Below are 6,000 nucleotides of genomic sequence, written 5' to 3' on the forward strand. Positions count from 1 at the left end.
ACCCCAACCCAATAATTTCATGCGGATTCGTGTCAAATTATCGTGTCGTGTCGAAAATTATCAGCCCTATCAAAAATAGTAACGTGGAGCCAGATTAATGATTTCATGTCAATATCACAATGATAGATAAAGAAATATTCAATCTATGGGTTTAGGAAATCATAATGATGAAATATTCATTTGTGGGCAGAATTTTATACTCCAACAGATTGGTATGGACCGATGTCGACGCTTTGCAATTGGACGGAGTCGATACTTGATAGGAACGAATTCAATTAGATAATTTCCAATAAACAATTTAGACTTGTGAGGAACATGCCTATTGTCTACTTATCCATTTGTCTCCTAATAAGAATCTTATTTAATTTCAGCACGACTTTTAAAAAATAGTACTATAAAAAAAGTAAGTTGAATAAATTAGTGGAATATAAGTCGCTTATATATAGTATTAATTTTATAATAAAATGCGAGTGAAATAAGTTATATAATGGAATGTAGGGACTACTTACCATTTATAGTAAAAGTGAAATATGATACTTAATTAAGGACGGACGGAAATGACAAAATATGAATCTTAATGGAGTCGGGATAGAGGGAGTTCGCGTTATGATCTCGAAAAACAAAGTAATTTTTATGAATGAGAAAAGTGATACTACTAGTTACTATTTGGGATATATAATTGTTGTTTCTCAAGATAGAGACGGGTCGGATTGGGTCGGGTCCACAATCCAATAAGAAATGGGTATTAATTTTCATGGTATGAACATGATAGGAGAAGGGATCAAATTTAGTGCCCCAATCTTGAAATCTTATGTGTCTTGATGATATGATGAAGTCAACTCAACATTCAGTGTTTTAGTTTGAATGGGAACTGCAATATATGGGTTTTTTTTCTGTTGTTTTGATCTTAGAGAAATTCAAGAATTTCAAACGAATGGATTTGTAAAGAGAGAAGGATTCAAACCGATCCACTTGAGTGGAAAAATTAGTTCACAAAGAGATACTTCTTTGTAGTATACATTTTATGTGCACTAGGTTTCAATTGGATAGATAGGTAAGAAATCCAGAGAGAATTCTTATATAAATTGAAAATTTACTTGAACTTATTTAATCCACTTGTGGATGTCCTCTTGTATGGATTTGCAAGAAAAATATAATTTCCATTATTTGAATTGGTTTGGTTCAAAAGAACGGACAATATTAAAAAAACAATAGTGATGTTGTCATAACAACTAATAATAATATATTATTCTTTGACTACTAATTGTTAGATAAAATTATTTCCTATTTCATAGGAGCCTTGTGTTTTCGAATTCAGGCTTGAACTCGTGACAATATTTTATTGTCTTTTTAAAGTTAAAGTTACTCCATATATACATTTGAAGTGCTTAAAATTTTGATGCTCTAGCTCTTCTATTTTCGATTTCAATGTACATAACTATGTTCACGATTAAAGCATCATACTTTAATTATTTTGTTTTAGTGTGAATGAATGTGTGAGTGTGAGTTATAAAATAAAATACAATACGATAGAATGGACAATTCAAGTTCGACGATTTTGGATTTCGCACTAATGTCATGATATTTATTTTGAGTTGTTCGTCTCTAAATTATTTTTCTGATTTTACATAGCAGACTTAAAATGCATGTCACTTACTTAACTATAAATTTGATCTAATTTTGTAAGCGATGAAGATTTTTTACAAATGGACTATCCGGGACCTACGGTATTGAACAAATCTACCAGAACAAAATGGGATACAACGAGATAGAAACAAAGACAGGGAACGGTTCCCTGCTCTTAACGGTCAAAATGAGCCCTTTTATTCTGAGTTCGTTAATTCAGAATGAATCAAATCTCCCCAACGTCATAGCATGCGGATCAATTGGCGTGACAAATTAAATAGGACGATAACCAAACTAATGTTGCCTTATATATACCAAATTTACTTTGTCTTGGCTGAAATCAGCGGACAATGTCAACACTAATATTCGTCTTTGTCTTTATCAGTTGCAAAATCCGATCAAATCAATAGTTTAATAATTAATTAACATATTTTAAAAGCTGATATATAAAATCAGAAATTCGTCAAAAGTTTGAAAATTTACAAACAAATAACTCTATACATTTTGTATTTTGTTTTATTAACGAAACGTCATAGATTGAAATTTCCATTAAAGACAAATTGTGTGCGTAACGAAATAAAATTAGAGAAAAAAACATTATGGAAGTTTCGGACAACTACATTAATTCATTAAAAATGAATCAGTTAGATCTTTCAATGAATGTTGAGGTTTTGAAAAGTAAAAAGCAAGCAAGTTTAGATGCACGTCCTCGTCGAAATATTCACTATTAATTTATGATACTTTGCTTATAAAAGTATTGCGTTTAACAAACCTTTTGTCGAGGGTAAGTTTAGTTAATTGATACTAATACTTGTGATCATTATTGTCGACCAAATTTATAAACATGCCTACTTTTTAAAAATTAATTAAATTTTAAAAAGCGCAGTTATTATTATCGTAACTATTTCATATATACGTTAATTTTAGAGTACTAGCCGAGGTGTAATTAGTCTTGCACGTTAAGGGTTACACGACTAGATTTACTATCTCACATAGTTTGCTCTTAAATTTACAATTATAATCTTCTCTTGTTTTGGTTCTATCTCCAATTGTAATTATAGAGTAACTATGTAGTACATGTCTTTATATTCCCACCATTTTTTCTAGCAATGTCAAGACAAGTAAGTGTACTCTTGAAAATAACAACAACAACAACAATAATAATAATAATAATAAGTTGTTGCTAACACTTCAGTATTGGCACCTTTGTCGACTTCAAGGATCATGGCTCGGACTGAGAAGACCGAGAAGTTTAAAGGCTCGGTTTTAAACGTTGGGAGCAGAAGATGTTTTCTAACTTACTAGGTTAGGTATTGCAAATTTTTTCATAATTTAAAATTCATCTACATCAAATTCCACACCCATGGCAACACGCTTTTAATTTTCCTAGTCTAATGACTCTAATCCTAAGTTCAATTGTAACTTGCACATTAAACTATATATAATGAATTATGTATGCAAATTAATCAGATACTCTCTCCATCCCCAATAATTGTTAACTTAGTTCCAGCGCTGGTTTTAAGAAATATAAAGAAAAATGGATTAGAAAAGTTAGTAGAATATAAGTCTCACTTTTATATATAAGTTTTACAATAAAATATTAATGGAATAAGTTAATGGAATGCGAGACCTATTCACTGTTTATGATAAAAAGTGGACCATAGATAAATTGATGAAAAAGATAAAAGTGGACAAAAGACTGACCACGTACCTAATTCTTCAGTCAAATTAAAGGCGCCCATATATTTAATTTAATCAATCGTACGTGGCTTTAGTTTGGCATGCATGGAACAAGAATAAAAACTTATAATTAAAAAACAGAGAAAAAGAGACAAAAAGAAAAGCTTGGAAGAAATATGTATATGATGATTAAAAATTATGGGCATGCGTTTAAAATTGAAGTAATTAAGCTAGAAAAATGGAGGGCGTGACACAGAGAGAATGCTTTGCGGAACTCTTTTCCGGTTTCATACTTACTTTGTTTAAATAAATCTCTTTCTTCCACACAAAGAAATTTCATTCTTCATGTAAAAATATGCGATGTTGGGAACTATGCATACACGCATGCAACATAAATTTTTTTATGTATTAATAACATAGAAAATATAATCACAATAATTACAAAAATATTAAGCCTCACATGAAGCCAATCTTTTTTATTAAATTAACATGGCCTCACATTGAAGTCAGTCTTTTTTTTATTAAATTAACATGTTAATTTAATACATAATTACTCCCTCCGTCCCATAAAAATATGGGTAATGGATATGACACCAGAATTAAGATAAAATTGATAAAGTAAGAGAGAAGAGGAGAATGGTTTGGTAAATAAGAGAGATGAGGAGAGTAAGTAAGAGAGATGAGGAGAATTGTAGTTAAAGTAGTGTTAGTAGATAGTGGGACCTACATAATTAAATTGATATAACTATCAAAAAATGGAATGCACGTATTTTTATGGGACGAACATATTTTTAAAAGTGCACATATTTTTAAAAGTGCACATATTTTTATGCGACGGGGAAGTATTAAATAATTAGACGGACCCATTAGTAAATTCAGTTCCCATCTTAATAAATCTGAATAAATTAATAATACCCAAAGCGCAAAAGTGTCGGGAACCGTGCCGACGGACTCACCGTTGGTAATTTATAGGCAATCAACGACACAAATAGAATGAACATTATTTTTTAGTGGTAGTCCTTAATTTCATCATTAATTTCTGAAATAAACATAAAATTCCCAATTTTTAAACATAATTTTTTTTTTCAAAAACTAAGGGTGTTATTTCAAAACAAATATAGGTGTGATTTTTAAAATGAGTAGATTGAACATGAATGGGACGGTATTGTTCTTAGTTGAAATATTCCACATTCAATATATAAATGTTTACGTGTTCAAGAAAATTATTTTGTACAGATAAAAACACCTAGCACTTAAATATTATTAACCTAATTATACCAATCTCTCAACGGTTATATGTTGCTTACTATTGTATTTAAAAGTGGACGTACGTGATATGATCTCGAAGCCATAACCATAAAATAATTAGTAGTTTAATGATATTCTAGAGGTTTAGATTTTACCAACTATTCAAATTAGTCAATATATGTTTGGTGATAATAAGCTTCCAAATTTTGTTCCTTCTTTTGTTACGCTTTATGACATATATACCCACGACAAATAAACATATGCATGTTTGCTTTATGAAAAATATCATCATTTAATATTTCAACTATACTGAAATTCTTTTTTTTCTTGTCTCGGTAAGATACATGCACGCTTAGATTCTTCTAATCACCATATTCTTTTAATTGATAATACATTTTTATAGTATCTTCGTTTTAATAGGCCTATGTACTTTTATTTTTTGTTTTTATCAAACCGCGCCTATGTAACAAATCCTGTAAAATGATTAAAAAATTGCTATCTATGTACTTTTTCATAAATAATTATTCAAGTCAATTACATATTATATCTTATAGTTGTGAATTTAGACTTTAATTGAGTTCTAGTAGTAATTAATTATTATCAACTCTCTAATCCACACACTTGGAAAGGACAATCTTTGTCATCACCCAGAGGTACTTTAAGGTGTTTTTCCACGACGACAAAATGCTTAGCTTGTGTCATATTTGTTTGTCCCATATTCTTTTTCCTTTTCCTATTTCTAAGCTTTGTTCTAGTATATGTAATTATTCATAACTTAATACTGTGATTACACGTGATATAATTAATCCAAATGTACAATAGAATACTTAGAAGTCTAATTTTGTCATTTTGATCCATCTCCCAAAATTAGGTCACTTATTTTTGGAAATTAGTTTTTCTTTCAAAGGATGTGATCTGTCTCTCTTGTACTTTACTAATTTGGTATTAAAATATGTGTTATTCCCAAATTCTCTAATATTATGGAATCATGGGGAGATACAGAAATATTTATCGATACGGGCTGACTGAGATTTTTAAATTTTATTTTATATTAAATTTTGGAGTAATTTAGATAATTTGTAGGGGTACATAATAATTTATACTCCTTCCATCCCATAGTAGATGTCACACTTTCCTTTTTAGTTTGTCCCACAAAAGTTGTCACATTTTCTTTTATGGAAAAAACTCACTCTCACATTAATATAAATATATTATTTTCTCTCTCCATCTAACACACAAAACAACATTTTCTAAAATCTCGTGTCATTCCCCAAGTATGTCATCTACTATGGGATGAGGGAGTATTAAACTTGAATAAGTTTTTAAAATATAATATCAATGAGTCCGCCCATGTTTAATAATGGGAAGATAAAGTATTTTAGATTTGTGTCAATTTTTATTCATAAGCAAAATTTTTATTCTAGAAAGCAAAGTTGTCATTTAAAG

Source organism: Salvia splendens, chromosome 19 (genome assembly GCF_004379255.2).
Source record: "Salvia splendens isolate huo1 chromosome 19, SspV2, whole genome shotgun sequence".
In the NCBI taxonomy this organism is placed as follows: Eukaryota; Viridiplantae; Streptophyta; class Magnoliopsida; order Lamiales; family Lamiaceae; genus Salvia; species Salvia splendens.